This window comes from Equus asinus, chromosome 15 (assembly GCF_041296235.1).
Source record: "Equus asinus isolate D_3611 breed Donkey chromosome 15, EquAss-T2T_v2, whole genome shotgun sequence".
In the NCBI taxonomy this organism is placed as follows: Eukaryota; Metazoa; Chordata; class Mammalia; order Perissodactyla; family Equidae; genus Equus; species Equus asinus.
In genome coordinates, this window is record NC_091804.1 from 41,847,666 (window position 1) to 41,873,107 (window position 25,442).

The 25,442-nt window shown below is 42.5% G+C and overlaps 1 protein-coding gene and 1 long non-coding RNA gene across 12 annotated transcripts in view; one reads left to right on the forward strand and one right to left on the reverse strand.

The window, feature by feature from the left end:
- LOC139040341 (uncharacterized) overlaps positions 1 to 21,099 on the reverse strand; it is a 94,939-nt gene extending 73,840 nt beyond the window's left edge. The window contains exon 1 of the long non-coding RNA XR_011494688.1: positions 1 to 21,099. This exon is cut by the window's left edge and continues 25,633 nt beyond it. This is a non-coding gene — a long non-coding RNA (uncharacterized lncRNA).
- The window catches only part of TSHZ2 (teashirt zinc finger homeobox 2), a 444,024-nt gene that overhangs the window by 167,703 nt on the left and 250,879 nt on the right, over positions 1 to 25,442 (forward strand). The window lies entirely within an intron of this gene.

Sequence of the window (25,442 nt, forward strand, 5' to 3'; positions counted from 1 at the left end):
TGAGGAGGTGATGCTAGAACAAGGCCTGAATGAAGTGAGGGAATGAACTTTGTGGATATTTGAGGGATAGCTGAGGTCCCAGGCAGAGGGAACAGCAAGAGCCAAGGCCCTGGGGCCACTGTGGGCTTTGGGTGTCTCAGGCACATCAAAGAGTCCGGTGTGGCTGGAGCAGGTCAGGGAGGCAGAGTGAGTGAGGTCACAAAAGGCCAGGTTGTGCTAAGTCTCTGGGCCTTGGTGAGGACCTTGGACTTCATTCTAGAGTAATGGATGCTGCTAGAAGGGTTAGGGCAGGGGATTAGCATTATCTGACTTACGTGTGAAAAGATAAGATGACTGAGTGCTGGTGCATGGATGTGGTGAAGGGGAGGACGGAAGCAGGCAGCCAGGCTGCGGATGCGCCCTGGTCCAGGTGAGAAATGGTAGTGGCTCGTGCTGGGCCGGTAGTGGCAGAGGTTGTGAGAAATGGTTGAATTGCGGGTGAAATCTTGAAGTTTGAGCCCACCAATGAGAGGGCAAGACACCCAGGAGGACATCAGTGACAGCATGTCTGCTAAACAAGATGTTCTAGATTCTCCAGAAAGTCATTGCTCCCTTCAGTCTGTCAACATCCATTTCCCAAGAACCTTCTATGTATAACCTGTCAGTGTGTTGGGCCGTGGGAATCTCCAGGTGTGACAAGGCCTTTGACCTCAAGGCACTGCTGGCACTGAAGGGACAAGCTTCTTGCCTCCACCACCAATGCCGCCCGGGCCCGCACGGCTGCACTGCTGGCTTTCTTGCAGCAGTTTCTCGCATGGTCGTCCTGACACTGGGCTCTCCTGCCCACCCTCCACACAAGAACCAGAACAATCTTTCTTTAACCTTAAAACATTCTTTATGTTGACTCACTTTTTTTTCCTTTAATACATTTATTTTTTGAAAGAAACTGTATATCACAATCATAAAGGGAGGATCAGTATCACTGGCTATAGGTAGAAAGTAAACACAAAAACAAGTATGATTAATGCAAACCAAGGTGATTCAATTCTGGCTGATTTAGTTGATGGCCTCTTATCTTCACAACCAGGCTTTGCTGAACAATTATCCTCATTTTGTCCCTCAGTACACTGAGGCCCAGAGACACTGACTGATACACCAGACGTCACAGAGCAAGCCGGGGCCTTGTTCCACACTACTCTCCAGGGGTAAATGCCAGGCTGAGCCTATATTTTGCCCTTTTTTTTCCCCATCCTCTATTATAGCAGAGATCAGCAAAGTGTAGCCCATGGCCCAATGCCTCTTTTGTAAATAAAGTTTTATTGGCGCACAGCCACGCTCATTTGTTTGCATCTTGCCTGCAGCAGCTTTTGTGTCGCAACAGCAGAATAGTTGCTATAGAGACCATATGGCCCTCGAAGCCTTAAATGTTTATTATCTGGCCCTTTACACGAAAAGCTCATTGACCTTTGTTCTAGATAGAAAAACATGAAGTAAATCAAAGGGAATCAGTTAGAGATGATGGAGCACACGTAACATCTCCCTTTCCCATGACAGCAACAAAATGTCAGTCAAAGAGAAATAAACACTCCTTGAATGAATGATTTTAAAAATCTTGGACACGCCCAGTGGTGCAGCGGTTAAGTGTTCATGTTCTGCTTCGGCAGCCCGGGATTCACTGGTTCGGATCCCAGGAGCGGACATGGCACCACTTGGCACACCCTGCTGTGGTAGGCGTCCCACATATAAAGTAGAGGAAGATGGGCACGGATGTTAGCTCAGGGCCAGTCTTCCTCAGCAAAAAGAGGAGGAATGGCAGCAGATGTTAGCTCAGGGCTAATCTTCCTCAAAAATAAATAAATAAATAAATTAAATAAATAATAAAAAATAAAAATCAGGAGTTAAAAAAAGCACACTTAAGGGGCTAAAGTCAGTAAGTTGCCCAAATATGAGTTGTTGTTATGGCTTTAGTCTTACAGTGAGTACTGAAAGTAAATTTATTCATCTTACAAATATTTATTGAATGTCTACACCATACTAAGTCGGTACTTGTGATAACAACAGCAGATCCCATGCTGAGCAAAATCTCACACTTCCTGCCAGAACTGAGCTCACACTCTGGTGATAGAGACAGATATTCATCAAATAATGATAAAATGAAACCTGTGCAGAGGACTATGGAGTAAAGGATGTAATGTTCATAAGAACACAGAGTGGGGGGTTGACAAGTCAGGGAAGTTGGAGTGGCTTTCCTGGGGATATGATGTTCGAGGTGAGAACTGAAGGGTGAGTGGATAAAGAAGAGAAGGAAGACTATCAGCCCAGGAGGAAGGGCCAGCATATGCAAAGGCCCAGTTGTAGGAGGGAGCATGATGGGCACCAGGAAATTCAAAGCAAGGTGCTTATGTGTCTGGAGAACAGTCAGGGGGCCATGTGAGAGAGGAGACTGGAGGGGCAGGTGTTTTTTACCATCCTGGACTCAGAAGCCCGTGTCAAGAGTTACTCTCTCTTAAGAAAGTGGGCAAGAATGAAAGGGCTGAAGGGACTGATACCTTCTTAGGAGGTGAACTTTCATCTTCATGGGTTCAGGAGTCGGCATCAAATCCCTTATGGCTGTGCCAGGTCCAGTCATTAGCTGTGCAAAGTATCACTGTTCCGTATCCTGTAATCATCTCTGACTTTGAATTCAGATATTCACAGTATTGCTGGAGCCACGTAAAGCGTGCACAAGTACAGTGTTTAAGATAGACATTTTTAGTTTCCCTTTCCTAGACTAACCATCTTGCAAACTCCATCTCTGGAAACACTTTTATCACACTCACCATGGGGCTGTCTCCTTTAAATTCATCTCTTCATCCATTGATTCTCTACCCTTAATCTATTTCTTTGTAAAGTGCTAACAAACCAGGCGAAAATTTCTACTAATCTGAAAGCAGATCAGCAACAAGATCTAAGAATAAAGCCATGAAAACATTAACAAATACATTTGGGCTTGTGGTTGAAGAGGGAAAGAAAGAACAAAATATCTTTTCAAGAAAATTGCTATTTGAGTCCGTTAGACTTCTCTGATTGCAAGCAAAGGAAACCAATTCTGGTTATTTTCAACAAAAAAGGAGGTCATGGAAGGCTTCCTGATGAGGGGTATTTCACTCAAGAGCTCAATATTGAGAAAGAATCAGCCAGACAAATGTCTGAGGAAAGAGTGTTTTAGGAAGAGGAATGGTAAGTGCAAAGGCCCTGAGGTGGGAGCAAGAGAGGTATACCAGAAAGATGGAGAGAAGACCAGTGGCCTGGAATATGGTGAATATGAGGGAGGGCAGCCAGAGACTGGTCAAATAGCTCATGGTAAGGAGTTCTGATTTCATTTTCTCTAATGGGAAATTACTATAGAATTTTAAGCAGATGAGTGATATTGAGTTATGGTAGAAAAAGGTCACATTTTAATAAGCAATTATTGTGTCTTGGGCACTGTGTACCCACCTTGAGCCATCTCCTTTCAGCTTCACAACTTAATGAACAGGTACAATTATTATCATTTCTCAGATGAGTAAACTGAAGGAGATAAAGCGGCTTGTCTAGAGTCATGGGGAGCACATGGCAGAGCCAGACCACAACCCGGGTCGTCCGCCTCCAGCTCCTGGCTCAAAACACCCAATAGATGCTAATTTTTGTTGCTGTTGTTTATTACGCTTATTTTTTAACACCTTCAAGAGTGTTTTGTCTGCTGCGTTATTCTTTTCTGTTCAATTTTATAAATAAAAAAGCTTTGTCTCAAAATCGTAACTGAAGGAAAGAATAATAAACGCATAGTTTTCCCTGAAGAACTACACGGACACCCAGCTCGGAAAAATTTGGCTGGGGGCAGAGGGAGGACTGGCTGCAGCATTATTTTGGGTTCAGCCATCCCCTTTGTGAGAATCTGGAATGTTCTTTGGACAAAGGATCAAAGACAGGCTTATTCCTCTCTGGGTTGAGATGTGGCCCACTCGCCTCCTCTTTTTATCTTTCCTGGTAACTCTGCTTCAGCTTCTCTGATGGTAAAGAGATGAGATCAGCCACTGGGGGATCGGTCGATGGAATCAAGTTTCAGTCATCAAAAAGTTACGTCAGGTGCTAAGCGCGGGTTACCCTCCGTTGCCAGTGTCAGCCTGGGACTTGACTGCAGGGCCATCAATCCTGGCTCCCTCGCCCTTGTAGATGTTAAAATATAGGGTGCTCTGGGAATTTGGCAGGAAGGTGCGTGGGAGGGAGGGAGCTGAGCTCCGGGAAGGAGGGGGGATGGCGGAGGAGATTTAGATTCTAATGATCTTAGCTAGCACATTCGAACTATTAACTGCGGGGACATCAGCTGATTGCTTGCTTTAGAAAAAAAGAAAAAAGGAAGATAAAAAAGTGGATTTCAGAGTTGGAAGGGGATTTAAAATGACCTTCGTCAGTTATGAATATAGCACCTGCGTATTCTTAACAGGGTTTCTTTTTTCAATTAAATGACATTTATTGAGTGTTCCCATCGTAAAAATTGTAAAAGATGTTCACTGGAAAATAGTGAGAGAATATAGGAAAAAAATTACTCCATCGTTCTACCGTTAAGAGAGAGCTGTGGTGGAGATCCATTCTGTCTGTCTGCCTCTCTTGAAGCCAATCTCTGTTTAGTGTTTCAAAGGTTGGCTACATTGTATAGTTGATTTTCGTGATAAGCAGCCTCCAAGATGGCCCCAAGGATCCCCACCTCCTGGGATCCCTGTCCTTGTGTGATGGCCTCCCCTTGACAGTGGATGGACTTACTGATTCCCCTCTAATCAAGAGAATATGGCAAGCATGTTGAGAAGTCACTTCCAACATGAGGTTATAAAAAGACTGTGCCTTCCATCTGAGGTGCTCCTGGATGCTCGCGCTCTCCCCCTGCTCTTGAGTCATTCACACTGCGGGGAAGCCAGGAGCTATGTTTCGAGTAATCCCATAGAGAAGCCCACGTGGTGTGGTGAGGAACTGAGGGTGGCACCCCAATAGCCCGCCAACAATCACTTGCCAAAAACCACGTGAGCCAGTTTAGAAGTGGATGATGCAGCTGCAGACTTGAGAGGCCTGCAGCCCCGGCAATGGCTTACCTGCAAACGTGTGAGAGACCCTGAGCCAGGGCCGCTCAGCTAAGCCACTTCCAGGTTCCTGAACCACAGAAACTCTGAGATAGTAAATGTTGTCATTAGCTGTTGAATTGGGGGGTAATTTGTTACATAGCAATGGATAACTAATAAAATTTTATACTCTAATTATTTTCCCATTTAATTCTATCTTAAGTACCTTACCAACTTGTTACATTCTATTTGTAACAATCACGTTTATGCAACATCAAATATGTGTACCATTGTTTATTTAATCATTCTTTGTCATAGGACATTTACTTTGTTTTAAATCTTTCGCTCTTATAAACACCACTGTGGTGAGCGTCTTTTTAGGTAGGGCTTCTTCTGAATTTTTACCTCTTATGTCGAAATAGATTGGAATTAGTAAGGGTTACAAATCAGCTTGGATTAGTGGCTCAAAGGGTGAGAATTTTTTATTTCTCTAGATTCTTATTACATAACTGCTTACTAGGGATAAATCAATACAAATGTCTTTTATTTGATTATTGGTAATATGATGGGCAAAGTATTTCATTGTTTTACAGATACTAAGATACTCAAAGAAAGAGACCATTTCCACAATCGACTTGTTAAGGAAACAGAACTTATGTAAGGATCGGAATACTGAGATGAGCAGCTAAATGTTCCTCTGAAGCGGTGCTGTCCAACAGAACTTTCCGTGATGACGCAAGTGTTCTTTATCCGCTCTACTCTAGGAAGCACTGGCCTCCTGTGGCTATTGAGTGCTTGAAATGTGGCTGGTGTGACTGACAACCCAAGAGTTTTATTTTATTTCAGTTTAAATGGCCGTATGGGGTTAATGACTACTATATTGGACTAGATAGTCTGAAGGGTTAAATGAAGGGTTAGCCTTCTATCAGAAGAAAGAAGTTGAAATTTGAGACACTAAAGTTTTCACCCACCCAATAATGTCCCCTCCTCCATCTTCGCTGCCTTAAATAGAATTCCCTGTGGGGCTGAGATTTAAACCATAGTAACATCATTTCCCTATGGTCTTGAGTAAAACAAGTATATGTTGCCTGCCATGTGAGGACAAGGCTGGGGGGATCTATCATCATTGCAGTGGGATACAAGAGGCCTTGACTGATGGTTACGTAATCACCCTTTCCATTTAATCCCTGCTTCTTCTCTCTAACTTCCCTACCTAACGTGGTCTCCCAAACAATAAGAATTGTTGCAGAGGCTGGAATGGATGCATGGATGGACAGGTGGATGGATGGATGGATGGATGGATGGATGGATGGATGGACCTTATAATAATAGCTAACACTCACAGTGTACCTAATAATTGTCAGAATTTGGGCCCGAGCCTTTCCTTGTAGCATTTCATTTTCATTCTGTCCCCATAATATCCCCAAAAGGAGGATGCCCTTAATTTTTCCTGTTTGACAGATGAGGAAACTGAGGAAATAGCTAGTAAATGGCGCAGCCCATATTTGAACCACGTCTGTCTGCCTTCAAGCCTTGTCCTTCACCCCAATTCTCCCTCACACCATGAAACCATGAACTGTTAACACCATGCATTATTTATGCCTTGTCACACTGTCATGGTGGTGGTTGAAGTTTTTCTCCCTCAGGTAGCTACGGATGCTAGGCTGGAAATGCTGGAAACTGACAGGCATCCCAATTCTCTCCAAAAAGTGGCTCTTTCATTTTTCATTGCTGACCAACTTCTAATGTGTCAGTGGTATACTAATGTGGTTAACTGTTTGCCTGGGGCAGAAAAATAAAGCTTCTGGCATGCAATTAAAACCTCGTCTTGCCCAATTTGGCAACTAATGGGATCAGCAAGAATGGAGGCTGCCTAGTTAAGGCGTAGTTTGTATCTCAGATCCATTTCATGGGCAAGTGACATAGTGGCAGAGTGGAGCTGCCTGATGGTTCAATTTGGAACTTAATTAGGTGGTCCTCAAAGCCACCCTTGACCGCCCATGTGTGTTCACACACAGGCTCCCACACAACTGTGATTGCCAGCCCTTGCAGGGATGCATAGATGCTGAGTCTCTCTCTGATTGGCCCACACAGCTTTCAATCATCCCGCACTCTGGCCCAGAAATGGAAATGCATCATGAATATGCCAGTTTCAGATGGTGGTGTGTGTTTAGTGGTCTCATTCCCAAATCTGAGGACTTATTCTACCGTAATTGGAAATTGATACAAGGTAAAGGTGTAATAAAAGCTAGAAGTCTCTGCCCTTTGAGGATGTTGCTAACAGCTTAGAGTCCATGCTAGTGGTCCCTGTCCCTGGTTTTGTTATTAAAAGAGGTATTGGGACAGTCTTAACAACTGCTGTTAACAAAGTTAGTTTTAGTTCACTTTATTCAAGAAGTGTTTATTGAAAACCGACTATGTGTGAAACACTCTGTGTTGCATGCATCCATCATACAAGATAAATTCCCTGCCTGCCTGCAGCTGACATCAGGGATGGGATAAAAACAATAGACGAGTAAGTAAATATGTGACTAAGATCCTTTCAGATGGTAATAAGTATTATAAAGTAGATAAAATTGGTAGTGTAATAGCAAATGACTAGGAATGGGAACAATGCCAGGGACAATGGTCAAAGAAAGGTGACGTTTAGGGCAAGATTAGAATGCTGAGAAGGAATCAGGCATACAAAAACTCTAAAGAAAGAAGGAAGAACATTCAAACAGAGAGAACAGCAAGTGCAAAGGTCCTGGGGTGAGAAGAGTTGGTTTTGTTCTTTCTGGAACAGAAAGATGGTGGCTAGAGAACAGTGAGTACAAAAAGTAGTGGGAAGTTGAGGGCAGAGGTCAGAAGAGGCTAAATCACATATGACTGTGCACTCTATGGAGGAGAGTTTTTATCACGTGTCAGTAAATATATACTTTACATTTACTGTGTCCTGGCACCCAAGTGAGCACTTTATATACATTCTGATTCCCACTTGAAAGATATGAAGTGGACATTATTTTCTCCATACAGATGTAGAAACTGGCCCTCAGGCAGGTTTAATAATTGACTAAAACCACGCAGGTAGGAAGTGGGAAGATTTGTGTTTGACCCCAAAGCTTGCTCTCCCAGCCATCAGACTGTCCTGCTTCTTAGACCTTGAGACCAGCCTTTGTATCATGGCAGAGAATATTAGGGAGTAATTTCTTTGCTGCGTTTGTGTGTTTAATAAGGGCCTTCTTGGTGTTTCTCAAATCATGTCAATTGGATGGCATTTTAATTCGTAAATCTCTTAATCACTGCATTCTAAAATTGTCCTCGGCAGACAGCGTGTATGTTTGAGTGAGAGGAACAAGAGGCGAGAAGGTGGCCGAGGCTTTGCAGCATTCTCTCAATGCCGCTCTCACTGGGTAGGCTGCTACACTGCCCAAAAGGATGCAGAGGGGTTGTGAAGTTATGACATTACAAGTGTGACTTTTGCCAGGTCTGGCGACAGCAACACCAACATTTGAATGCAGAAGACAAAGTTGAACATGTGAATGACCAGCTCCTTCAAGCTGTTTCTTCATGCTCAGGTGACAAAAAGCCCTTGGAACATTTCTGTTTCTCGTTCTGACAATCGGGCAGAAAGTGGCAGAACAGTCAGCTTGCTAGGAATGGGCAGTCTCATTGTTTGACTGTAGGTCTTATCTGGCCCCAGAGGGCCACTGTCCTTCTGGACGTAATGGGTTTGTGATTATGTCCAGAAGACAATCAAACATTAGTCCCCAAGATCAAGCATACTTTGGATTTGGTTAGTCTGGAGTTTCTCAGCCTTGGGCCTTTGACAATTTGGGCTGCGTAATTCTTTGCTGCGGAGGCTGGCCTGTGCATTGTAGGATGTTTAGCGTCTATCCCCTAGATGCCAGTAGCACCCCACCCCCCAAGCCGTGACAGCCAAAAATGTCTCCAGACATTGCCAAATGTCCTCTGGGGGCAAAATGTCCCCCTCCCCATTTGAGAATCACTGGTAATTCAAATAGTCTGATTTACTGAGAACGGAATTAATTCTTGGTTTAACTCCAAAAGAGCAAAAATACACTTAAAGATACCAATGCTGAAGCTAAAAATAGCATCTATGGCTACTTAAAGATGTTACTTTAGGAAAAACTTAGAACACATTGGAAAAATTGATTGAATTTGTATGGCTTCGATGACATACTCTGGAAGGTGTTTTTGTTTTTTTCTCTCCTTATATTTGTTAGGATAATTAATGGTAGCTGCTTTAACAACCCAAAAATCTCAGTGATCCAACACAGGAAATGTTTATTTTTCATGCACACAATGTCTTATGCTGCTCTCCCCCAACTGGTGGACCTTATTTACAGGATAGCTGTGCTATCTGGAACATCTGGATTTTGGCTTCCAAAGTCCCTGAAGATGTAATCACTTCTGTCCACATCCCATTGGTCAGAATTTAGGTCACATGGTCCCCAATGAAACTACAAGGGAAACTGGGAAATGTAGTCTTCCTGCGAGAAGAGGAAGAGGAAGCAGGATTTAGCAAACATAACATTACCTCTGCCACAATCCCAGATATCAGATTTCTAGCTTATTGAATAGTGATAATATCCTATTTATTTGTTGCTTCCAGATGTCTGAACTACAAATAAACAATGTTTATTACAGCACAGTCTTCTCAAATATGCTTAGCATCAGAATTGCAAAGACTCCCATCCGTTTTGCTTTTAGAGATCTATGAATAGGCTTTAAGAATCTGTGAGTTTGCCTGCCCCAGGTAACTATGATGGATACGCATCTTGGACTTATTGGTCTCAGACCCCAGTAGTCTTCATTTCTACTGCACCCCATTAGGGTAAGATATTTAGAGTTGGTTGTCATTTCTGGACTTTCTTAAAAACAAAAAGTGTATTGGTGTGTCAGCTGATTTTGGCTCTTCCTTCAACTTTTGGTAAACTCTACAAGCCCTGATTATATCATCTCCTGGCTTCTTGATACCACTGCACCCCACCTCCAAGCTGCCACATTTCCTGGACCAAGGCTCTACATTACACAGTAGTTTCTTATGAAATGCAAATCTGTTGTTTTTAATCCTTTGCCTAAACCCATCAATGGCTTCCCAATGTCCTGGGGTCAAGTCCAAATGTTTTCTCATCTGCCTAAAACACCCTTTTTCTGACTCTCTTTTCAACTACATTTCCAAGGCTAGCATGGTCCCTGGCACACAGTAGGCCTTTCAAACTGTTGACTGAATGAGTTTGTAGGATGCACTGAGTTGTGCATGGATATAAATATAAACTTATCAAAAGTGTTAGCTATAACTCCCTTCCCCTTTTTAAACAGAAATTAGTTTATGTCAGTTCTCCACAGTGTCAAGAACTCAAGTCATAAAAATAGTTTCTATTTTCATGGGAACTTACACATCACTTAATAAATTTTTCACATGTGCATATTCACATATGTGCTTATATATACGTTGTATATTATATTTATATAAAGGTGCTCATATGTATAGTTATATATCCACTGTACAATATACGTACTTAAATATACTTAGTGAATGTGTGTACAAGTGCATATATTCATATATATGCTCGTTTTCTTTCTGATCTTCATACCACGAATGCTCTAACTACTGTTTGTAAGACAGATGTGAAGACTGGGGCTTGCAGAGGAAAATTGACTCGAGCAGAGTCGCACAGCTAGTGACCGCAGAGCTAGGTTTGAATGGAGATCTCCCCAGTCCCAGTGTCTTTCTAGTACACTGCCTTTTCAAAGCTACGCTGCTTCTAATTTCATGCTAACATTTATATTGTAAACAAAGTCACTGTTTCTCATAAATAAGCAAACGAAATTGACATCTAGCTGAAAAAGCAGAAGACTGCAGCCTGTCTCTACTGTGTTGTGATTCTGGAAGATTTCTGACCATCTTCTCTTAGGATATGGTTTTGTATTTTCTAGCAAGCATATGCCAAAATTTGATCCCTCTTTATTAAGAGTTTGGCGTTTTTTTCTTTTTTATATTTAAATGGAAACAAAATGTGGTCAAGCCAGCAGATTTGCTCAAGATCTGCTTACACAGTTGGAGAAAACATGTGTTTTCCTTCCTTGCAAGATTGGCTGACCATTCTCTCTCTCTCTCTGTCTCCCTCTCTCTCCTCTCTACATGGGCCCGGGTTTCTCAACCTTGACCTTATTGGGCTCAATTATTCCCTGTTGTGGGTGCTCTCCTATGCCTCGCAAGATATTTAGCAGCATCCCTGATCACTCCCCACTACATGTGCATAGCATCCCCTTCCCCGAGTTGAGACAATCAGAAAATGTCTCCAGACATTGCCAAACGTACCAATTGAAAACCCTGGTATCTATGGTGTTTAAAAGGTTTCTGATCAAATAATGGTGAGATTCATGCTACTGAAATAGGAGACCTTTATATAACTAAAGAACGTTGGTTTAGCTTCCTCAAGGAGGAGGACACTGGGTGTCAGAATCTGGGGGGTGGGGAGGGGGGTGGCTTGGCTCTAACCACGCCAAACACACCTCTCTCTGGCTTTCCTTTCTCTAGTCGCAAATTCTGACACCTTTCATGAAGATTCTCTCAAAAAAGAGGGGAAGATAATAAAAAAAGAAAAGTTAAAAAAAACACACACGTAGTTTCAAAATTACATGGCCATACAGTCTGCCCAGCTAATAGAATTATGCGCCGCAGCTTAAATTTAGACATTGAGTTTCATCTCTTACTTAAATGTATCTGTGTGTTTTAATAGGAACATTCAGCTTTGCTTTTATTAATGCAAAAACATTAAGGCACCAGCCCTCGATCCGAAAGCCTTAAAGGGCTGTTTCCAACAGAACCTGTCATAAAATGTGCTCTCAAGCGTGTCCCCTTTAAGAGACTCCAGAATTAAATGTTCCCGTATGTGAATTTTATTTTGTACAGCACATTTGCTTTATGGCTACAATTAAGCTAGATGTGCCGATAACAATGTCTGTTTTCCATTTTAAATCGCACATTTCAGACAGTGTGCATTGTTTTATTATCTAATCCACATGCTTTTAATTGCAATTATGGTCCCTTATGAGTCCCCTGGGAGGGCATGATTGCAATTAAAAATGTAATTTAAATGTTAATTAATTACATTCATTTTCTAAACTGGGAAAATTTCATTTATTATTTTCATGTGTTGTGCACTTATCCTAAATGCATTACCTTCTAAATGTTTTTTTTCCCTAAATTAAGTGTTATGTTTATAAAACAGGGTGTTTAATATCCTTTAAAATTTTTGTGAGGGTGTTTGTACAAATTATTACTTTAAATTAATTGGTTCTGAGCTATATGCAAGAGCTATATGTTCTATATAGAATAAAAATAATTTTGTTGATTTTTCTCAGGCCAAAACATGGCATCAAAATATATATTTTCCTCATTTATTTTCTGATAGACTTTGATATGGAGAGGAAACTTCGGACTTTTTTTTATTACTATCATTATTTTTTTTAAACAAAGAGAGAAAGGTATTGTCACGACAAATGATACAGATCATTAATATGAAAAGGGTTTTCCCTCCAGATGAAAATTGCAATCTAAGGAAGAAATTCATAGTTAGATTAATAAGTCATCTTGCCGCATATAAATAAATAAAGGGGGGAAAAAGGACCACAAAGATATGAAGCCTTAAAAGTCATTGTAATTTTCCAGAAAAAAAGTGATTGTTTTTTGCATACCTCAGTTTATCTGTCCAGGTCTATCAATTTTCTGTTTATCTTAGTTTACCTAGAATAAGAAAGTCATCTTAGAAATGAACAGTTATAAAGAAACATCTCTGCTTTAAACTCTGAACCATATCAATTTGGTTAGTTTTAGTGAATTAAAGTGTATGTCCCAAGGGGACAAGAATTTAAGTGTTTTTCTCAGCTCAATTCCAAGTATATGCTACATGCAATCAATTAATAAAAGCCTTTTGAAGATTTTTTTCTTTTGGTTTCTTCTCCAATTTGCCAAACCTTTCTTTAGCCCTTTTATTTTAAAAATGCAGGCTATGTCTGAATTCTGAATTGTTTTTTTTCTTAGGTTCAAAATATTCAAAAGGTATCTTAGGAAAATTCTAGTCAGTCAACAGTTTTTATCTAGTACCCACTAAACTATAGGTTACTCTGGGTAGTTGAGGAAGAAATAAGAGTCAAAAGAACAAATTCAGGTTCTAATATGCTCGGCAAATATCTGTGGGGTCTTTAGTCTGGGGTCAAAGCTTGAATAATTTATAAAATTTATTTTGTGCCTCCTCTCGGCCAGATTATGTTGTTAAATCCTCACGAGAATCCTGTGAGGTGAGTGCTATCGTAATCTCTATTTAACCAAGGGGGAAACTGAGGCATGGAACATTCCAGTAACTTGCCAAGGCTCCACATAGAGAAAGAGGCAGAGTCAGAAGCTGTGCCCTGGAAGGCTGACCCTGGACTTAATATTCCATCCCGTTCTCTTAATCAGAGCATGAGGAAACACCGACCAGGCTGTGCGAGTTACAAGGGAGGAGCCCACATAGCGAGTAGAGAGAGTAGCGGGAGCCGGCTCTGCAATCAGACGCCATGGCCTTGAAGCCACTTGGCGTCTGCGTCACCTCCGGTGAATTCCCTCCCCTGTGAGCCTTGACTTCCTCTTCCATGCAATGGCGTAATAACAGTGAGTGTCTCACACGGTGTTGCACGGATTCCGTGAGCCGGCGTCCCTGGAGCAGTGAGCACCGCGCCTGGCACGTGAAAGTCTAAACTCTAGCTGTGACTGTTAGTAACTAGGGCCTCTGCCTTCAAGAAGCCTGTAGTCTGGTGGAAAACGGGAGTAAACGATGAAGAGCAAAAGTGAATGGCTTTAACCAAATAAAATAAAGCAAAATAAAATCACTTAAGCGTCCAAGAGCAGAAGATTGGCCAAATAAACTATGGCACAGCCGTAGATAGAATGCTAGGTAGATTAAGAAAATACTACAGCAGATGCATATGTTCTGATAGAGACCAAGCTTCTGAACTTATTGTTAAGTGGAAAAAACAACATGCCGAACATTTGTGGAATGGAGGAGGGGTGGATGGACAGGTAAGTGGGTAAGTAGATAGAGACCGTTTTTGTAAATATATGAGCATGTTCTGGAGAGATGCACAAGAGACTATAAACAGTGATTGTTTGAGGCTTGGAATTGCCAGGAGCAGATTGTGTGGAAGGCAGAGTTAGGATTTTATTTTTTTGCTTTTTGCTTTATACCTTTCTATATAGTGTGCTTTCCCCCCCGAAAAGTTGATGTGGTACTTGTAAGTAAAACTTCAAATTACACACCCACCACTACACACACACACACACACTCATACATATCTGTGAGAATAGGGTCCCCACCACAAGGCAAATTCAGGACAGAAGAGGGAGAATGCGAGGGAGCAGCATCTCAGGATGCTGGAGCCAGGCGCGGCTTGATCCTTGTCCACGTGTTTTAATAACATGAATGGCTTTCGAATGAGGGGGAAAGATGTCAGCAGGGCCAGAGCAAAACAAAGCAGTAGGACTGGGAACGCACTTGTGCTCCCGCCCAGCAGCAAGCTGGATGTCAATCCGACTGAAGGGACAAGAGCTGCTGGAGAATAAGGGGGAGGTAACCCCTTTCTATGATTTAAATCTGTGAAGAATGAAATTGAGTCAAAAAGAAAAAAAATAGGAGACTTCCTTGCTAGAGCTTCAAATCTAAGGAGAAAACTTCACAAACCCCACTAGCATTTTGGGAACAGAGGACTCAGCCATAATTCTTTCCATTTTCAAAAGCAACCCTTACAAGATGGTAGCATAAAAGCTCTGGTAGATTTTATTAAAATTGCAGCCAGTAGGCTGGGGTGCTGAATGTCTGGGCTAGTTCTCAAGTTCCTCCTCTGCTAGCTGCATGCCCGGAGCTCTCCTTCACCTGCAGGATGAGGATGTAATTCTTGCCTCAGCTCTGAGTTAGCCTGGCCCTCAAAGATTAGCTACCACCATGCACACCTTTGGGACAACCTTAGGCTCCTTCTCTTTCAGGAAATCTGAAATGGAATTTGCGGAGGTTGAAGTTTAAGGAGGGCATTCTTAGAGGAACGTATAGACAGATCCAGACTAATACTGCAGCTATAGTCTGGGTTCCAAACAAAATGACATAGTGATAGGAAAGTGAGAAGAAGGAAGAAGGAAAATGGAATAATGGCAGAAGAAAAATGAGAAGGATGATCAGGAAATTGCATAGCATCCATTTCTAAGGATCTGAATGGAGAATGTTCTTTTGTGTCTTTTTTTTTTTTAACAAATGTCTTTTCATCGATAAGCTTTGTTTTGCTGATCTTTAGAATCAAGCATAGTAATAGTGCCTTGCAGATGATTCTTGCCTGTGGAATAGTGACCTGGACTTTTTCCTCTGCCTTGGCCCTCGGTGGCTTTGGTGTGACGCTCAACAGTCAAAAGTAAACCGAGGCGGTGGGGAAGGTGTCTCCCTATTCTAATGTTAATCACTTTCTTTAAAGAAGCGTGGTCTTATTTCCAGAGCTACTTCATTATCTTGGCTGGTTCTCACAAAGCCCTGTGAGGGAAGGCAGGTCAGCTTCTCACCCCTGCCCCACAGGTGAACAACTGAGGCAGGGCTGGGGTAGTGGGAGTGGCTGCTCCAGGCCACGCAGTGAATCAGGAATTAGTACAGGATGAGAAATTCTGTCAGCCCATTCCAATTCCTTAAATTCACGTCCGTGGTTGCTGTCTGTGGACTTGATTGGAGGGTGTCCCACAGATGGACTTCCTCCACCTGCGAATACATTCATTCTGCTGATGTTTATTGAGCATGTGTAGTGTACCAGCTGCTTGTCCAGATGAGGGGCAGTGAATGTGACAGGGCCCTCTTCTCATGGAGATTGTTTTCTAGCAAGGGAGATCCAGAGGGAAAAAACATTGTGAATAAACAGGGTAACTTCAGATTATTACACATGCTATGAAAGACACACACACACACACACACACACACACAAACTCTTTAATTCCAATATCTGGTGCTTTAGACAGAGTTAAATTCTCCTCTTGTTTTTTGCTCTTTCACTCACAAAGTATTTGACCACAGGTGGGTTATCTGCTACCATTGGTTGTTACTCTTTGACCAGAGATCACTTTTTCAACTTCCAGGCTTTTCTCTCTCCATCTCTTCTCCCAACTTTCCTCCCGTTGTCTCTCCCTCTTTCACCTTTCTCCCCCTCCTTTCTTTAGCTTCTTCCTTAAAGGCCTTCCTTAAAGGCCTCTTAGGCTGCCACAGTTCCTTTTCCTCACTCATGAAAGTCATTGGATCCCTGTCGCCAGCAGGTGTCAGAGGGACAGACCTACAAAGATCTTGGGAGGAGTTGGCTTCTGAGCTTAGTTGCCCCAATCCCCGGTGCAGGGAGCCAGCGAGCAGGTTTCTCAAAGCCTTTCTAATTGGAGGTTGCCGGGGAGCGTGGTTATGATGAAAAACCAAGCGAGACTTCCACTTGACTGAGAGCTCCCTTCCAACCCATGCGCCCTTCCTACAACACGGATTACTGTCATTGGCGACCACTACCAGGATCAAACTCCCAAATTATTTCACAGGGCTTAAGTTAAGGTAATGGCATATTCACCATTTAATCAACATTGTTATCTCAAAATTATATTTTTATTTAGGAGTGTATTGCTTTATGCATTTTTGTAGCCCACCTGCCTCACAATGGGAAAGACCATACCAGAAGCAGTTACACGGAATAGCTCTATTGTCACCCACCATGGCTTCTGAGTTCGTTGTAGGTTGAGACTGCTGTAGTGACGTGAGGATGAAGAGTTAGAATAAACCGTTGGTGAAGGGCTTAGTCAAGTGTGTCGCAAATTTTCATGTGCACATGCATCACCTGGGGATCTCGCTGGGATGCAGATTCTGGTTCGGCAATCTGGGTGTGGCCTGCGAGTCTACGTGTCCAGGGAGCTTCTGGCGGTGCAGATGCTGCTTGTCTTTGGACCATGCTTCGAGAAGCAAAGCTTTAGACTTCATGCTTCACTCCAGTTCTGCCCCTCAGGGCTACATTATGACTACATTGATGCAAAGACAAAGGTACTAATCTCTTATATTTAAACACATTCTTCTATCTCAAAGTTCATTTTTTTCTTCTGATTTTAAGAGGAATGAAAAAATTTTCATGAGTCCCTGAGTACTGTGGTTCCCACGCACTGTCCCTATAGTGCCCAACGTAGACGTTGGCCCTGCTGTCCCTTACTGATATTGTGTCGAAATTCTCTGAGCCTCTATTTTTTCACCTGTAAAATGGGGATCATAGGACTCGCCCCACTGTTTTGTGCCTTTGCACAGTGCCTGGGCATAATAGACACTCTGGAATTGTTAGCTTTTGTTACTAAAAGTTGCCTGACTCCTGATGACTGTCATTGTCTCATGACCTATTCAAAGTCAGATTCTACATACATTATGGCTCCTCTCTTAAAGCTCTGCTTGATATGTCCTACTGGTTACATGACCTGGATAATTTCCATAAATTAACCTCTTTTACCTTCCATTTCTGTGCTACCCTGCTGTTCCCCTGCTAGAAGGGCCCCATCATCTTTGGATGAAGCAGACAGCAATGCCACGCTAACTTCTGCCGTGACACTCGGATCCTCCCGTGAATGCTCAGGCATTCATTTGCAGCTTGCTCTCTAAACTCATCATTTCGATAGAAAGGCAATACAGCCCCTGATGGATCTTGAATTAGCTGTCGATTTCTCTGCCTGTCACTCAGAGATGCAGAAGGAACCATAGGGCTAATCGCATAAGGCATCACCATCACTGTTTTCTTGTTCTTTTGTTTCTTTTAGCTCCTGACTCCTCTTGTTTTTAGCTTGCTCAATTCTAAGACTCTGTCCATTGAAAGGCACACCAGAGATTTAGCAAAAGCTTTGTTTGGGGGTGGGGGTGGGATGAGAGGTGGGGAAGAGTCCTAGTATATTAATTGTACACACAAATTGCAAATTGCACCCCAATTGCATGTGAAAATTAAAATAAAGTGGTTTCAGAGTGGAGGAAATGCAGTCATATTTTATGAGGTTTGATAAAATCCCCTGGTCGCATTAAGGTGATAGACATCACTAGATCGTCAGCCTCACTTTGTAAGAAGATAAAGCAAAATGACACTTAATTTTCCTTTGTAATATTTTTTGATACCTCCAAATAGTTACAGCATCCAGGCACCAAATGCTAGATGCAAAATTTGCTATGAAGTTGGATTTTCAAGGTATACCGTAGTTTTATTTCCTCCTACAAGAATTCCTGTTACATGTGCTCTTTGAACTAATAATTTCAGATCATAAGTTTTCCTAGGCACTTTGCATAGCAATTCAAAGTGTTCATTCATTAAAAGCATGAGCTGAGCATTTAATATGAATTTTAGAAAGAGGAGACAAGTCAAAATCTTGCCAGCTGGTCAGACTGTTTTCTACTTGGTTCATCTTCATCATCATCCTCGATCTCTCTCTTTGATGTATTTCCTGATCTCAGTGCTTTTATTGATGGAAATGCTGACGCTTTTTTATTACAAGAGTATCTGTTTCCTCAAAAGGAATTTCCGTTTGAACATCTTTTTTTCATTCGTCCAAGTAATTCTTCCAAATTTACTCACACCACTTCCAGCCCTGGTCTCCACTGCCAACCTCAATTAGAAAACGGAAACTGGGTGGAGGAATTTTCAAGCCTCTAGATGGGAAATGTGGAAAATATTTAGAAATATTCACCAAGCTTTACATCTAGTCATCATTACTTAACCACATGTGCTGCATCAGACATTTTTGTCTAACAGAAAGTACACAAGCAGACGTGTCTGAAGAGCTGTGATGACAAAGAATCCAGCCATATCACAGGTGAGACATTAGGTGACAAATTGTCTGGATGGCTGGCAAAGTTTCTGACTGTCCCAGAAGTTCAAGGACCACCTGAGTGGGCTTTCAGAATAGACAGACCCCTGATTATGAATATCTGGACTCTCATCTCTTCTCTCCCCTGGTTTTTGTGTGACCCGTCACCACAGTCTAGGCTGCCTTTCCTGTTAAACATCTCTCCTTTACAGCAGCACTGCACATGTATCTACAGAGCCATTGGCACGTCCACATGAACACCTGATAAATTTTAAGTTCAAATGAAATCATACTGGGGGCCAGAGAAGATAAATGCCAGTTTTTTTCATCGTCAAGGTAATGATAACAGATTCACTGGAATTTACATAGCACCCAAGTCGATTTACATGCTTATTTACTCTGTTGTTCTCTTTTAAAAAAATGGAGTTACCCTAGCAACTGTAATATCACATGATGTTCAGACTAACCATAATAGAAACACCTTCTGAAAAGAAAATACACATTTCACCAGATGCATCTTATAGATGCATAAACTGTCATTTATAGAATTTTGATCCATTTTAGAAATGATTGGGTGAGGTTCATGCGGCACTGAGTATTTTTCCCGTTAATTATTTCACTGGCTTCAGAGATGCTATAATGAAAGGTAGAGGCTGAGAGAGAGGGGGAAGGGTTTGGACCCTCTACGGAGCCTGTTGATAGAACTGTATGCTGTATCTCGTTAGCGCATCAGCTGAAAGAGCACATTACCGAATCTCATCTTTCATGATACTTTTGCCTATGGGTAGAATTTATTACTTCATTCAAACTTTGTTCTTATTTTAAGAATGATGGCATTTTCCCCGGGGGGATGGTTTGCTTTGTCTAAAGTGGAGTATTCTGAGGGAGCCACCCTAAAGTAGAAGAAACCACGAAGAAATTGAGAAGGCTTGGTCACTGTCTGCCCATTTGGGTCTCATTCAAGCTTTAGAAATTAATTTGCTTAAGCATGGGGTAAAATACAGCTTTGCTCAGGGATCACACCAGGCAGCTGTTGCTGATGGTGTAGTCTGGCCTGCTCAGGATAAATGAAGCAACGAAGGAGAACCCCATAGTTCCAAAAACTCGTGGAAGAAGGTCCACAATTGCCAATGTCCTTCTCCTGCACTCTGCTGAAATTTGTTTGATTTGCAATGAAGAGCTGCCTTGCTGGGTCAGACATGTGGCTTGTAGGAATCAATGTTTTGATCTTGTAGAAAACAGAAATGAGATTCCATACTCCCATATTCCAACTCTCCACTAGCTGCCCACGGCCCTTAGCTCAAACCCCAACTACTCACCTGTAGGAGCTGACCTCTGACTGCTCCCTGTCCTCATTTCCTCAGCTCCCCCAAGACACCTAGCCCCTCTCACCTTCCCTTTTCTCACGAGCCCTCCCAGCTCTGCTGCCTCTGTGTCTTTGCACTTAGCTTTATCTTGACTTATCCTCCATTATCTTCGCATCACTAAATCATCATCTGCTCAGAGGGGCCTGCCCTGACCACCCTAAGCAAAGAGCCCCTTCCCCAAACTTGTCTTGTCTTTTTCATAGCTTCAGTCACTCTCTGAAATGCTTGTTTCTTGTCTGTTTCCCCGACAAGATGGGAGACGCCATGGGTAGGGTCTGTGCTTTTCTTCTGCGCTGACTATCCCAGCGCCAAGAATGCGCCTGGTATGGAATCTCTGCTCTGTACATATTGACTCTATAAATGAAAGACTGAAAGAAGGTCTGAATGAATTCTGCTTCTAACTGATCAGGGGAAAGAAATAGAAGCTCAGCGTCTCTCTTGAAAACAGACAACGTTGGGAAGAAAGAGAGGTCTGGAAAGGTGCACTGAGCTTGCAGAGGCAGAACAGACCTTTGACAAATGGGAAGCCCTGAGAAGTGAGGAGTGGAGGTCACTGCTTTTATTTAGAAATTGACACCTGTCTTAAGACAGCCAGTGGCGCTGACCACAGATACCAAATTGAGTAAGACGTGGTTAAAACAAAAACTGCATGAAAGTAGGTGAAGAAGTGATGGCTACAACACATGGACCTCAACTCTTTCACTTTGAACTTGATGTTATTGGGAAATTATGCATCAGTCACTCCATATTGCCTCACTGAAGGCCTACTGTGTGCCACATAGTATGTGTGACCTTTTCTTCCTTCCTTCCTCTCTCCCTGTCTTCCTTCTTTCAATATTTAGTAAGCCCCTACTGTGGCTCAAACATGTTTTTAGGGGCTTCATTCATTTATTTGTTCATTCATTCATCCATTTAAGAAATATGCGTTAAGTACTCTGATCCAGGCTGTTAATGCAGAAGTGACAAGGCGGGCAGCGCTGGCCCGCATGGTGTTCCCAGTCTGAAGAGATATTAAGCAAATTGTTGCAAATAATTCACTAAATACTTATTTAATGGGATTAAGTGAATTAAATTGACTAAATTAGTTAATTTAACAATTAGTAATAATTAATTAAAATGGCGCACCTTTTGCCAAGGAGTTTCTCTCACTTCTGGTGATTCTAGGCTCCTTTTCCCTTTTTAAACGTGTTCAGAGTAAAAAGCAACCAAGTCAGGATGAACAACCAAGAGGGTTTTCCATCAACCTTCGTCCCCAGGTGGTTTGAATAGGAGAGTCTCTGTCTGCTGTCTCTCTCTCTGAAGAGGGATGGAGCCTGTGTGTGTTCAAGGTGCAATGCCCCCAAATGTGGCCATAAAGCATACTTACTGACATTTAATGAAGTTACCTCATGCCTGCTTCCCGATTCCCAGCTAAGATGGAACTTTAAACCCCTCCTGAGTCAAGACAAGCGGGCTGTTCCCCCACCTCTCCTTGGACTTGGCTCAGTGAGCAAGAGGCACACAAGCAGCAAATTTCACGCTGATCTTTCACCGTTACTCAGAGAACAGTGTGTACTGGGTTCCTGGCGGCTGAGGGACGTGGCCCTGCCCCTGGCTGGGCGACAGCAGACTGACTCCATCAGGGCATTCTCCCGACTGGCCCGTTTCCACCCTTTGTATACGGTGAAAACGTTTAAAGGATATTGCAGGAAAGGTTCTCGAGATATGTGTTTCCCTAGTAAACATTTCAGGTTTCCCAAGGCACGAGGGCTTCTTTGAAAATTGATTGGAAAAGCAGACGGATGTGGTGCCCAAGAATTTCCATGGATGTGGCAACATCCTCTGCACCCCTGAGTAAAGTTGGTACACTGAAGTCGACATCCATATTGGCCTGACCCATCCCCTCCACCTGTGATCTTTAGAGTAACCCGAACACAGAGCAGTTGGAAATCAAAGTCTCATTTGTCAAAGGAGGGCGCCCTCAGGGATTTGGGGGGTTTGCAAAAGTGCTTTCTTCAATTGTAGGAGATGATTCTACTTGACAGGATTTAAGACTTTGAGCTGTATATGAGCAGATTCCTCATAAGCAACCACACACATGCTCGCACGCACGCACACACACACTCAGCTCCTTCACATGTTTCTCACAGAAAAATGATCACATACCAGCTATCAGCCATTTCTTGGCCGTGCAGAATAAGACGCTCCACTGATCAGTGCCTGACCTGCCTGGAACTCGATTTCCTCAAGTTAAAACCACGGCCTCTGTCTTGTATCTTGAGGCAATGCAAGGTATTATCTTTCTAAATTTCTATTTTCACAAAGCAGAGGGGTGAGTGTAGCCAGCATGTGTCAATCATTTGAGGGAAATGAAGATGTGACAGAAAGGCCACTGTGCTGATTTCATCCACCTCGAGGAATGCTTTGGGTGTGTGCATGGCTCCAGTCTCCCTTGTAGGCCTCGGAGTGTTAGCCTAAGAAAGATGAAGGAAGTCCTTGCTGGCGATACAACTGCTCGCTACCTTCTCTGGAAGACATGGAATGCCAAGGCCAAATAGTCAGTTCCTCCTCGGTCCCTTCACCTCCTGAATGGGTCAACACATCTTCAACTTGTTCTATTTGCCTCTCTGTTGCACCATTTTTTTCTCCTTCTGGCCCACCACAGTACAACACAGCATTGTCAAATAAGTCGTATATCTATCTGTCCTCCCTTTACTTCACCCCATCCCAAGCACCAAGATCGGCTGTCCCTTATAGAATGTGAAATGTTTTATGCATTAGATTCCACCACCAGAATTGACTGGGCACCTACCATGAGCCATCACCCTGTGTTACGTCTCTGTGAACAAAACCAGAATCAGTCCAGTTCCTGGGATGAATGTATTTGACTTACTCTTTCTGAATTTTAAGATATCTTCATGTCAATGTTTTTCAGAGGTCAATACTTGTTTTTTCGAGCATTTTATCCCTTTAAAAAAATAACCTTTTTAAAAAGTGACAGGAGCGAAACGTGAATTGTAAAACATTAGAAAACAGAGACAAACAAAAATAAGAAAAGAAGCACATCTTATTTTCAATCACACAGAGATTACTACTATTGTAGGTGAATTTCCAGAACATTCTCTGTGCCTATATGTATATTTAAATAAAATGATATCATAATGTACATGCTATTATATAACATACTGTTTTCAGTCAATAATATCTATTTTTCATTTCAACGATTTTTATCTTTTTAATACCCAGACCATATGCATATTTTTCCAGTTGCACAAAAATGTTCTTTTTAGCTGAGTTGATCAAACTACTATGAAATCCAGGACCACATGTTGTATCCAGTTGTTTGGCCCCATACATTTCTTTTTAATCTAACATGGTCCCTTTATTATGACCTGGAACTGTAGAAGAGATTGGGCCCAGTGTCCTGAAGAGTGACTTCCTCCTGAATTTGTCTGAGAGTTTCTCGTTGTCGTGTAGCTTGCTCTTCTGTCCCCTGTAGAAGTGACACATAAAACCCCATGGATTCCAAATGGACTTGTTTTTACCAGAACACCCTGGAGATGTAGGCTCTGTTGCAATATGTCTGAAGACACATCATCTTTTTGCCCCAAAATTAGTGATGCCGAAAATAGCCCCTGAACTAAGATGATGGCAGTGTGATTGCTGCATTTTACGGGTCTGCTTACACCCTAGCAACTAGAAAGTAATCTTTATGGCTTTACTTTCTCACTAAATGGATGTCCAGTTCCCCATCAACCATCCACTTAATGGTTTTAACACTAATTAGTAATCCTTTACCTGAAGCAGTAATTTAATTAAGGGTTTTTAAATGGTATATTTCTACATCTATCATCAGAGTACAATCATTTGATTGACTCTCCATGTTTATTTCTTCATTACGGCTCTTATGACTCAGGGTGGATAATGGTCCAAATTGAACATTACCACGAATGGTGCCATCCTAGGACCTGGCACTTGGGTGGGTTTCCCACCAACATAAAGAGGACTTTGTTCAGCTCTCTTGTCACATTATCTTAATGCCCCCCCTCCACAGTGACCACCATTGATTTGACTACTCCCTATCACACACTCTTATTAACTTATTCATATTTTCCTTTGATTTAAGCTGGTGGTGTGCTACAGCCAGCTTGAACTATCTAGCTAGAGCCGATGGCATATGTCTCTTTGTAACTCCCTTAGTGGTTTCCTGAAATTTGCCATGGCACAAGTATTTACACCATGGAAATTGGCAAATGCTACAATTTAGAACTTTTTTTTTTTTGGAGAGCTGAGTATTACACATTCACCAGCCCACCACTGCTTTAAGTTATCGATTTTCAAACCTGGCTCAAAATCAGAATTGCCTGAAGGATTTTCTATAATACAAATTTCAAAACCCCACCTCAAACATACTGAATCAGAAACTCTGGGCTAGAAGCTCTGCAGATCTGTCTTGGATAAAATCCTACAGGAAATTGTTTGAGGATTCGAGGATGGCTAGTCAGGTGGCCAGCTCTAGGAAGAACACCCAGCATCTGTGCTCCAATCCATTTCACTTTTCCTGAGGGCTCCTGGGTCACCATCCTCACCACCTGCATTGTTTGGGGGGAGGGACGTCAAACCAAGGGAGCCCCATTATTGAAGATGGGTTCTCTCCACCTGCCTGCACTCATCCATCCCACCACCTTTCTTCACTGCCACCGCCTTTGCTCTCAGTCTTTTATCCCGCTTCCGAGTCATTCTCTCTCTGGCATCCACCTAAATTCAGCCACACGGGAGAGGGAGGCAGGAGCGGCATATTAACAATCTTCCCTCAGCCGTCACTCAATGGTGGGTCACTTATTTGCAATCTAAACATGAAAGACTGCCCCCTTTTAGAGGCGGAGTGTGGGCAGTGTAGGGTTTTAAAAAAAACATTTTGGGGCCAGATCGAGAGAAACCCTAGAGCATAATCTCCCTAATTGCATGCTTGCCATTTGTCATTGAGCCTGGTAGTTCCAGGGGCCCCTGCCTTTGTGTGCATGTAGCCAAAGTGAGTTTTAAGCTGCAGAGGGAGCTACCTCATCAATTTCCTTGGCCTGAGCCTCTTAGAATCCGATATAGCATAGATACAGGACGGTGATAATGGTTTGACACTCGCCACACGTCTCGGGGCTACACAGCGCCGGTGAAAAA